Source organism: Bufo bufo, chromosome 1 (assembly GCF_905171765.1).
Source record: "Bufo bufo chromosome 1, aBufBuf1.1, whole genome shotgun sequence".
In the NCBI taxonomy this organism is placed as follows: Eukaryota; Metazoa; Chordata; class Amphibia; order Anura; family Bufonidae; genus Bufo; species Bufo bufo.
This window is the reverse complement of record NC_053389.1, coordinates 663,430,483-663,442,219: the sequence shown is the minus strand read 5'-3', so window position 1 is coordinate 663,442,219 and position 11,737 is coordinate 663,430,483. Positions and strand designations below refer to the sequence as shown.

The following is an 11,737-nucleotide window of genomic DNA, read 5'->3' as shown; positions in this document are numbered from 1 at the left end:
TCCCATTTATTTTCCTTGAATTCCTGTGGTACACCTAAAGGGTTAAAATGGTTTGTTAAATTAGTTTTGCACAACTCGAGGGGTCTAGTTTCTAAAATGAGGATATTTATGGGTGGTTTCTATTATGTAAGCCCTAGAAAGTGACTTCATACCTTAATTGGTCCTTTAAAAAGTGGGTTTTGTAAATTTTCTTAAAATTTTAAAAATGGCATCTAAAATGCTATGCCATCTAACATCCTAAACAAATAAAATGTTTACAAATCAATGCCAACAAAAAGTAGACATATGGGGAATGTTAGGTAATAACTATTGTATGAGGTATCTATCTTAAAAGCAAAGAAATACAATTTTAGAAAATTGTGAGTTTTCCAATTTTATGGTAAACTTTAATTATTTTTTTTATATAAATAAAGGTTGAAAATATTGACTCAAATTTACCACAGTCATAAAGTACAATATGTGACAAGAAAATAGTCTCAGAACAGCTTGGATAAGTAAAAGCGTTCCAACTCAAGATTTGCAAAAAAATGGCCTGGGCAGGAATGTGAAAACTGGCCTGAAGGGGTTAATCAATAAACAAATTGTTTACCATTGGGCTTTGACGGGATATAGGAGCACATTTTCAAGTAGTACAGTTTTTTAAAGAAATGCCTTTGATGAAGCATAAATAAGAGCAGGTTAGTTAAGGCAAGGTTCACATCTGCAGCGCTGTTCTGTTGGTCTCTTCAGTATAGGAACAGAACAATTGCAGCGCCAGCTGTTGTATAAGCCGGACACCAATGCCACTCTCCGGATTCCATTGACTATAATAGGATATGGCTGGTTTCCATTGTGGATTGGAGCATTTTGCCTGACAAAATACTGCTGCATGCAGCTGTTTTTGGCCATTATTTTTGCTATAATCTGTTATGGATTCTGCTGCTGGGACCTCCACCACCATATGTTCAGATGGGGTGGATTTGTAGACGATTTTGCAAAATTACAATGCTACTGATTAGCTTTTGCGAAATCCCATTCATACATAATGAAAAAAATCTATGCAGAAGGCATGCCTTATATCTTGTGGATTTTACCTGGGGATAAGTGTCAAAATTAAAGGGGTTGTGCAGACAGTGAATATTGATTACATGTCCACAGGATAAGTCGTCAATATCTGAGCTGCGGGGCTCCGAGACCCAGCATCCCTGCCGATCAGCTGTTGCAAGAGGAGGAGGCATTCAGCAAGTCTACAAGGTGGCCTACCAAAAAGTAGCCCACCTCCTGCGATAGTATGACAATATGAGGGAGCAAGTGGATTAGTATTTTTTATTACTTGTAGGGATTTGCTCTAGTAGGCAGGGTAAGCGGACGCAGTACAGAGGCAAGACCACGGTTGAAAAGCAAAAGTTCAGTGTTTATTCATGCAAAAAGGCAGAAAAGAAAAACAATACTTTGCAGGGTCCTGGTGTTAATTCACACAGCAAGAGTCCACAGAACAAAACATGTCACCTGGCAGTTCACAGTAGGCTTTAGGGCGCCTGACTCCCAGCAGGCGGCTCTCATGCGGCTCTTAGCCTTGCAGCATGGCGGAACTCCTCAGCTCCCAAACACAGAGCTTCCACAGCTCCACTATCACCTGGAGGATCATTCCACACCTAGCTGAGCTGCTGGCTGGGTTTTTAAATCCCAGACCAAAACCTGTCCTGGAACGTGGGGAACAACGACCCACCCTGCTCTTTGGCTGCTCCCAATAAGAATTGGCCCGGATCGGCTTTACAGCCACACTAAGTAAAAAACAGTGTCAGCCAGCACTAGCTGCCGCTGACACACAAAATTACCGGTTCCTATCTCACCGAGGCTAGGAACCTCGGTGACACGTACCTTCCGTCAATGACGAACCCTTGCACCTTCCTACATATTGTAGAATCTGCTGAGTTTTAATACAGTGCTCTTCTCTGGAACACCTCCTAGATACTGTCTTAGCCAATCAGCAAAGCCCATTATAGTTTGCAGACATTCTTGTAGAGGTTAACAGCTTCCTGTTGGTGGCATCCTTGATTCCAGAGTAGTCCTTTCTCTAAAGGTCAAACAGACTTGCAGAACAGGTCTCCACAGGCCTTGGCTCACCCCAGGTCTGGAAGCATCATAAATCATGTGTTTAAAGGTGTGCTCCTCAGGGAGCAAGGCCCTGTATTGTTTCTCAGGCATGGTGATTTCAGATTTCCCAGATAAAACAGCAGTAGTGCCTATTGTCTGCTGAGAATTTATGGCCCAATTCCATTCTGCTGTAAAGGCCTAAAATTAGTCAACAATAAAATGTTGGGCTTACCCACAAGTCACAAAAGATCCTGAAAATGGTCCCCGTTTACATCTATGCATCTTTGGGCACATCAAATTATGTTGGCTGATACTGCTTGTGATGCTGCAGATAGTGTTTGTTATGATTTCCTTGAGTTCATCCTGGGGATGTGGATTGTTGGTGTACTGTGACGGACGTTCCCATGACAGATGGCAGGAGATCGGTGAGACTGGCAACACATGGTTTGATCTGACAGGTTTTCCATTTGGATCAAATGACATCTGTGTTGTTTCTGGTGCTTGCCACACCTTCCTTCCCCAGGTGTGGCTATTTGGTTCATTTAACCTTCTCTATTTATTGTTGTTTCTCCCACTATGCTATGCGGTTTATAGCTTCAGTTTGAGTTGTGGACAGCTAGTGTGTGGATCTCGGCTGAGTTCCTGGTGCTGCCATAGCCACTTGAAGTTAAGTGTTTTATTTCCCTTTTGTATTTTGTTTAGGTTATTTTGTGTGTGGCATTTCCCTGTCATTTGTATTAAGGCCTGAGGGAGACTCCTGTTCGTCCTTCCTTTTGGAGGAACATGTTGTCTCAGTCCTGACGTTAGTACAAGGGTCCTATAGGGTGAGTTAGGACATTAGGTATTCCTGTGTATGAACTCACCTACCTCTGGGGACTGTTCATACTGGTAGTTAGTCAGGACTTTGATTAGGGTTTTACTAGAAGGTGTCCATCTCCTTCCCCTAGTTTCCAGGCCTTATTCCCTCACCCCTTTCCCTCCTATGTTCGGTGTGGTGTTTCCCTCCCACACCAGAACGTGACACGTACATTCTCTGTTTTAAATTTCCCCACAGATAAAAATCGCATGTGGACAAGTCTGGGGAACATGGTGGCCATAACCCCTTGCTCACAGTTCGCTCCTCTGTAAACAGTTCATGAACCCGTGCCAGTGATTTCTGTGAGGTGTGACATGTTGTTTTTCTTCTGGTGTTGGTTGGTTGTAAAACTGTTCAAAGATGTCCAGGTAAATTGCGGTATTGCGGTGTTCACAGTTGATTTGAAGAAAATTGGACCACTATTTGTCTTCCTGACATCGGTCGTGATGTGTTGTTTTGTGAGTCAAATGGGGATTTTCAGTGGACCGGTACTTTGTATTCTGGGAATTTACGTGACCTGATAAATTAAACCAAGCTTCGTCCATCATAAAGTGCAGCAATGGGTCCAAATACAGTCCTGATCAAAAGTTTAAGACCACTTGAAAAATGGCAAAAAATCATATTTAGCATGGCTGGATCTTAACAAGGTTCCAAGTAGAACTTCAACATGCAATAAGAAGAAATGGGAGTAAGACAAAACATTTTTTGAGCATTCAATTTAATGAAAACAACGAATAAACTGAAACAGGCTGTTTTTCAGCTGATCAAAAGTTTAGGACCACATGCCTTTAAAAGGCCAAATCTGTGCAAAGATGTGGATTCATTGTCATTTTCTGTCAGGTAGTCACACATTGTGATGGCAAAGGCAAAAAACTCTCCCTTTTTGAACGTGGTCGGGTTGTTGAACTGCATAAGCAGGGTCTCTCACAGCGCGCCATCGCTGCTGAGGTGGGACACAGTAAGACAGTCATTTGGAATTTCTTAAATGATCCTGAGGGTTATGGAACAAAAAGTCAAGTGGAAGACCCAAAAAAATTTCACCAGCACTGAGCCGGAGGATCCAATTGGCTGTCCGTCAAGACACTGGACGATCCTCGACCCAAATTAAGGCCCTTACTGGTGCTGACTGCAGCCCCATAACCATCAGACGGCATCTGAGACTAAAGGGCTTCAAAAACAAAAAATTTCTTCAAAGACCTTGTCTCCTTGAACGCCACAGAACTGCTCATTTGGACTTTGCAAGAGAGCACCAAACATGGGACATGCAAAGATGGAAGAAAGTTTTATTCTCTGATGATAAAAAATTTAACCTTGATGGTCCTGATGGTTTCCAACGTTACTGGCATGACAAGCAGATCCCACCTGAGATGTTTTCTACGCGCCACAGTGGAGGGGGCACCATAATGGTCTGGGGTGCTTTTTCCTTCAGTGGAACAATGGAGCTTCAGGAAGTGCAGGGGCGTCAAACGGCCGCTGGCTATGTCCAGATGTTGCAAAGAGCATTCCTCATGACTGAGGGCCCTCGTATGTGTGGTAACGACTGGGTTTTTCAACAGGACAATGCTACAGTACACAATGCCCGCAGGACAAGGGACTTCTTCCAGGAGAATAACATCACTCTTTTGGCCCATCCTGCGTGTTCCCCTGATCTAAATCCAATTGAGAACCTTTGGGGATGGATGGCAAGGGAAGTTTACAAAAATGGACAACAGTTCAGACAGTAGATGGCCTTCGTGCGGCCGTCTTCACCACTTGGAGAAATGTTCCCACTCACCTCATGGAAACGCTTGCATCAAGCATGCCGAAACAAATTTTTAAAGTGATAATCAATAACGGCGGAGCTACTCATTACTGAGTTCATGTTTGGAAGTTGGATTTCTGTTTTGGGGGGTTTAGTTTTTTTTTTGGAGGTATGGTCCTAAACTTTTGATCAGCTGAAAAACTTTTGTTGTTTTCATTAAATTGAATGCTCAAAAAATGTTTTGTCTCACTCCCATTTCTTCTTGTTGCATGTTGAAGCTCTACTTGGAACCTTGTTAAGATGCAGCTATGCTAAATATGATTTTTTGCCATTTTTCAAGTGGTCTTAAACTTTTGATCAGGACTGTATCTGTCAGCAATCATAGTCAGCAACCAACTTCAGTAATTTAGGCGTTTAGCTTTGTCAGACTCTTTCAGTTCCTGCACACACGGTATTCGGTTTTGTTTCAGGTTCAGAGATTTCAGCACTCGCTGACCCGTTGTTCGTGATAAACCAACTTGCTGAGACAGTCTTCTAGTTGATTTTAGGGGCTACTTGCAATCTGCTGCTGAATTTCATTCACAGCTTTAGCCACCCTGATCGATGGAGGCCTCAGTTTCTTCATTGTTGCAACAGAGCCAGTTTAGTGCCATTTCTGAACCAGGCTCTGAATACAAAGTTTAGCTGGTAGTTTTGTTCCTGGGTACTTGTCAGCAAATGTCTTTTGTGTTTCTTTAATCGATGCCCTGATATGTGCCCCCTCACAGTAGTTATGCCCAGATATGTGTCCCTTTCACAGTATTATACACATATATCTGCCCCCTCACAGTAGTTATGCCCACATATGTGCACCTCACAGTGGTTTTGCCCAGATATGTGCCCCTCACAGTAGTTATACCCCAATATGTGCTCTCACAGAAGTTATGCCCAGATATGTCCCCCCTCACAGTAGTGATGCCCAGATATGTGCCCCCTCAGAGTAGTTACTGTATGCCCTGATATGTGCCCCCTCACAGTAGTTATGCCCTGATATGTGCCTCCTCACGGAGGGAGGGAGGAACGATGAAGTAGGGATTGGACGGCTCTCTGCTTCATCATAACCGGCAACTGTCTTCACGTCCTATGGAAGTAGAGACAGCTGCCTAAGAGCGGGTTTTAACTCCCCTGTTCCGGGACCACGGGACAGCCGCTGAAATCCGGGACTGTCCCGCCGGATCCGGGACAGTTGGGAGGTATGATGTAGCAATCATCATCTTGATTCTTAATGAGTTAAGTAAACAATGGCAAGAAACTTTTTCAATGGCTTTTGTGATGTGAAGTGATATCATACTTACGTTTAGAACTGCTCTATCTGTATATATTTTTGTGCATATATACCAAATGAACAGCAAAAGATCCTGTAAGTTGCAAAGTCTTGACACCTATCATAGCCACCATTATCCTTTTCAGCAATTCATGCTACAGTAGTTCTTCTGTGGGATCCGCCCAGATGGGCTAGTCTTCACTGCCTATGTGCATCAATGAGCTTTGGGTGCTGGTAACACTGTAACCATTTTCTGGCTTCTAACGCAAAAACTTCAAAAATGTATTAACCCCTTCCCGACCAGCGCCGTAATAGTATGGCGCTGGCCGGGTCTTTAAAGGAAACCTGTCATCAACTCAGAGGCGTATCTAGTGAAAATGGCGCCTATGGCTAGCACTGAAACTGCGCCCCTGTCAAAATATTTTAAACCCATCTTTCAGATAACCTTAACAAAAAAAAAAACACGATAGCTCTTTTGTAGAACCCCCATAAAAACTTACAGTTACTTGACTTGGCCCTTGGGGATCTCGGACGCCACTTCAACACTTTGGCCGGGGGCTCGGCGGAGCTGATGTTGTGCTTTAACCTAATGAGAAAGATTTCATAATAAGGATTTGGAGAAAGGGCAGAGGGATAGCAGAGCAGGGAGAGGCTGGTGCTGCTACTAGGGGGTCATACCATGGGGGAGTAATAAAGCCCACCATAATGCCCCCCCAGTAGTAATAATTCTCCTTATAATATGCAAAACATTTGTAATGCCCCCAGTTGAGCTAATGTTCCCATAATGTGCCAATATAAAATACCCCTTCTCAGTGCCCCCGTAGATGACCCCCATAGTGCCCCCCCCTTCCCCATAGTACCCACCATAATGTGTCCCAGTATAAAATGCCCCTATACAGAGCCCCCATATAAAATATCTTCTTTTTTAGCCTCAGTAGATGCCCCTATAGTGCCCCCCAATAATCTGCAGTAAGATGTGCCCCCATAGATGCCCCCAATCATGTGCCAGTAATAAGAGCCCCCCCACCATCATGTGCCAGTAGCCAGAGCCCCCCCATATCATGTCAGTAGCCAGAGCCCCCCCATATCATGTGTCAGTAGCCAGAGCCCCCCATATCATGTGCCAGTAGCCAGAGTGCCCCCAATCATGTGCCAGAAATAAGAGCCCCCCCACCATCATGTGCCAGTAGCCAGAGACCCCCATATCATATGCCAGTAGCCAGAGCCCCCCCATATCATGTGCCAGTAGCCCCCCTTATGTGCCAGTAGCCCCCCTATGTGCCAGTAGCCCTCCTTATCATGTGCCAGTAGCCCCCCTTATCATGTGCCAGTAGCCCCCTTATCATGTGCCAGTAGCCCCCCTTATCATGTGCCAGTAGCCCCCCTTATCATGTGCCAGTAGCCCCCCATATCATGTGCCAGTAGCCAGAGCCCCCCCATATCATGTGCCAGTAGCCAGAGCCCCCCCCCCCCACCATCATGTGCCAGTAGCCAGAGCCCCCCCATATCATGTGTCAGTAGCCAGAGCCCCCCCATATCATGTGTCAGTAGCCAGAGTGCCCCCATATCATGTGCCAGTAGCCAGAGTGCCCCCATATCATGTGCCAGTAGCCCCCCATATCATGTGCCAGTAGCCCCCCTTATCATGTGCCAGCCCAGTAGTCCCCCCTTATCATGTGCCAGCCCAGTAGTCCCCCCTTATCATGTGCCAGCCCAGTAGTCCCCCCTTATCATGTGCCAGCCCAGTAGCCCCCCTTATCATGTGCCAGCCCAGCCCAGTAGTCCCCCCTTATGTGCCAGCCCAGTAGCCCCCCTTATGTGCCAGCCCAGTAGCCCCCCTTATCATGTGCCAGCCCAGTATTGTACCTATATAAAAAAATAAAAAAAAATAATACACTTATACTTACCTCCAGCAATGCGATGCGATGCAGGCCACCTCTTCCGTCTGTGTGTCCCTCGCTATACGGCTCAGGCGACGCGATGACGTCATCGCGCCATCACCGGCCTCTGATAGGCTGCCAGCACTAAGCCGGCAGCCTATCAGAGGAACAGGAGGGGACACACCTCTCCCTCCTCTGCCGCAGCACAGACAGGCATCTGTATTGCCGTCCTGAGGACGGCAATACAGATGACTATGGAGATGAGCGCTTCCGCAATGGAGGCGCTCATCTCCTGCTCTGCCCTGCCGCCGGCCGCGGCCCGGCGGCCGCCCCCACTTGTCACCAGGGCCGCAGCGCTGGGGTGCGGGGCCCGGGCACCCACTGCACCCCGTGTAGGATCGGCCCTGGTCGCCCCCCCCCCGCTTGGCGCCTATGGCACTAGCCATGGCTGCCATAGCTTGGATACGCCACTGCATCAACTTTATGCTGACCTCACTAAGGGCAGCATAAAATAGTGATTTTTTTTCCCACTTAAATTTTTTTTTTATCACTATCAAAACGCAAGAAAAACTATACATATAAAGTATCGCCGGATTCATACTGACCTGTAGAATAAAAGTAACTGGTCAGATTTATCGTACATAGAACGTCGTAAATAAAATAAAAATAAAAACGTAAAACTGTGGTGGAATTGCTTTTTTTTGCAATTTAACCCCATTTGGATTTTTTTTTCCCACTTCCCACTACATCAAATGGTGGTGTTTGAAAGTACAACTTGTCCCGCAGAAATCAAGCCCTCATTTGGCTATGTGAACAGACAAATAAAAAAGTTATGGCTCTGGGAAGGCAGGGAGCGAAAAATGAAAATGCAAAAAAAGAAAAACCTCTGTGGGTGAAAGGGTTAAACTTCTTACACTAGTCCTACAAAAGTCACAACTTTTGTGCAAGCCACATTTTGCATAAAAAACATTAGCATTTTTTTGTGATTTTTCTACCATTTTTGCCACTTAGCAGGAGAAGTGGGACCTAACAGAGTTACTATAGTTTATGCCAGAAACTGGTGTGGATATTCTTTTCTGGTGATGGACTACCAGGAGAGGCATCTTCTGCGCCTCATAAATTTTGCTCATCTTACCCAGCGCACTTCTGATGATGTCGTATCACCCTCACATTTAGAATTTGTTTTGCAGTTATTTGGGCATACCAGGATTCATATAAAAAATGAAAATCAGACATCATACAGTACATGACGATACCTTTTTAGCAAAACTAGAACCAGCCCTGTACCTCACATGCATCTATTAAGCCTGGCAGCTTAGGGGGCATGTCCTTTCTGTTGCGTGTCCTTCTGGTTACTGCCACAGCTTCTAACAGAACATATGGCTGGTGGCAGTTGAGGATTTAAACTGAACACATTCGACCAGCTCAGTGAAACAGAAAAAAATTAAGGAAAAGAACAAATGGCAGGTGGCGTAGTACAGATACATTTTATTGAATAGCTCACTGACTTTACAATTTTTTTTATTACATGCAATTACAAAAGTATTCAGATCCAGGTGTTAGTTTAAAAAAAGGTAGAATATGTTGCATGACACAACCCCTTTAACAACAGGGAATATGGTGAGACAGCAGTGTCATCCATCAAAGGAAGTATTTTTATGGTTGAAAAATATTTAGAGAATCCTCTGGATGAAAAGATATATGTGAATCATAAGCTTTTCGTAGTTCTAAGTTTCGAGATTCATTAATTCATGAGCATTCTTTCTTGTCTAAGTCATAATTTAGAATTTTGGATTTACAAGACTGACGATAAATCTTAAATCAGTGGAACCCCCAGCCCTCCTCACCACGATGGCTGCAGTTGTATGGTGATAGTGACCAAGCTGGCATTTTCCATTACATACAGTTCAATGGGACATACAGAAACAGCTTTGATCTTCTCATTCCATACAACTCCTTCTCCATGCGGTTCTCCTGGTAAGGAGACATAGGGGCTCTGTTATATCGTTTTGTGGCAATGTCATCATTTGCACCCCCAACTAAATGACTTTGATGCATTAGCAACCTACAGTAGAACAATGAAACATTATTATTTACTATTAGTAGCAAGGACCCATTTTCTCTAGGACAATTTTCATGCCTAACAAAAATATCTTCATTATTATTTTTTCTGCAAGAAGGTAAGTGGACTGTATGGGAAAGCTTGAGTTCTTCTGCCTTCTTTTCTGTACTGTAATGCCAAAATGTAAACGTGGGCCGGAAAGTCAGAGTAAGCTGGAAAGTTTTATACATCAGTTTTATTTGTGTCCAACATCTGGAATAGATATAGTATACTGCATAAATATCCTGACCATTGGTAGTGTTCTTTTTGTAATGCAATAGCTGTGTGAGGCCCCAATATTTCTTATGTTAGGCATTATTTCAGGAATATAACACTTGATCATTCATGTACGGTATACCAAATGTCGTCTTGAAAAAAGTTCTTGTATTTTCTGGTTTGTGTTAATCTTTTTTTATTATACAGTATGTAAAGGGTTTCCAGAGATTTAATATTGATAACCTGTCCTCAGGATAGGATATCAGTACCTGATCGGTAGGACTCTGGCACCTGGCATCCCAGCTGATAAGCTGTTTTAAGAGGCTGTGGCGCTCCGGTAAGTTCCATGGCCTCCTGGCAGCTTACTAAGCACAGTGCCATCCATTGGATAGTAGCTGTGCTTGGTATTGCAGCTCAGCCCTGAGCTGTGTTCAGACCATGTGACCTATGAATGTGACTGCACTGGCCTAGGAAGAGGATGCAATGCTGGAGTGCCACAGTCTCTTCAAACAGCTGATCAGCGGAGTGCAGGCAGTCGGACCCCCACTAATCAGATATTGATGTCTTATCGTAAAGATAGATCATCAATAGTAAACACTCAGAAAACCTCTTTAAATAATCAATTCATTCCACTTGGTACTCACTAAATTCCGTTTTTTATATAAACAGTTTTAACATAGCCGAATGCAATATTATACTTTGTATTATGCAATAGTTTGGGCACCCCTAATCAAAATTACTGCTACTGTGAACAGTTAAGCAAGTTGAAGATGAAATGATCTCCAAAAGACATAAAGTTGACACATTTAGGCCTTTTGGATCACAGAAAAGGGCCTGAAGCAAAACTTTGGGCACCTGGCATGGTTAGTATCTAGTAGCACCCCCTTCATCCATTCTTCCTTGTAAAAGTCTTCCAGTTCTGTGAGATTCCTGCATACACTGCTCTTTTGAGGCCTATCCACAGATTTTCAGTTCAGGAGACTGTGAGGGCCAAGGTAAAACCTTCACCTTTTTTTCAGTTGGTGTAATGTTTCCATCCAGAATTTGCTGGAATTTCATTGAATCAATTTTTCTCTCTACCCATGAAATGTTCTCTATGCCAAAGTGTAGTTTGCTGAGACAGGTTTGTCTACATTCTGTTTTTGGTTGGATTTTATTTGGACTGGTGGGTAGGTTTGGTAGTGGGATTTTCCAGTCCACACCCTTCCAGTACACATATTTCCTTTAGCTGAGGAAATCACAGGTGAGGCCTGCTAAGATGAAGGGATAAAATGACCCTTTGTGTATGACTGAGAGAGAGGACTTGGAAAAGGAAGCCTACAGATGCTCTGCATGGTCCCAGCCAGAAGGGTTGGGGGGCCACGAGGCTGTGTGAAAGCCTGAGTTTTGGGGGACCCAGCAACGCCTGAGGAAAGAGGTGGGACCATATCGCCCAAGGTACTGTTGTGGTCACTGTTGTGGCTGAGAAAAGCCAGATCTCACCCCTTGTGTGAACTGTGTCTTAGAGGTGAGTTAGGAAGAAGACCTATGTATTAGGTAGTGCCTAGACGGGCAGGTGTTTATT

The 11,737-nt window shown here is 44.2% G+C and overlaps 1 protein-coding gene across 1 annotated transcript in view; it reads left to right on the top strand.

The window, feature by feature from the left end:
- FAM227B (family with sequence similarity 227 member B) overlaps nt 1–11,737 on the top strand; it is a 695,955-nt gene that overhangs the window by 495,657 nt on the left and 188,561 nt on the right. The window lies entirely within an intron of this gene.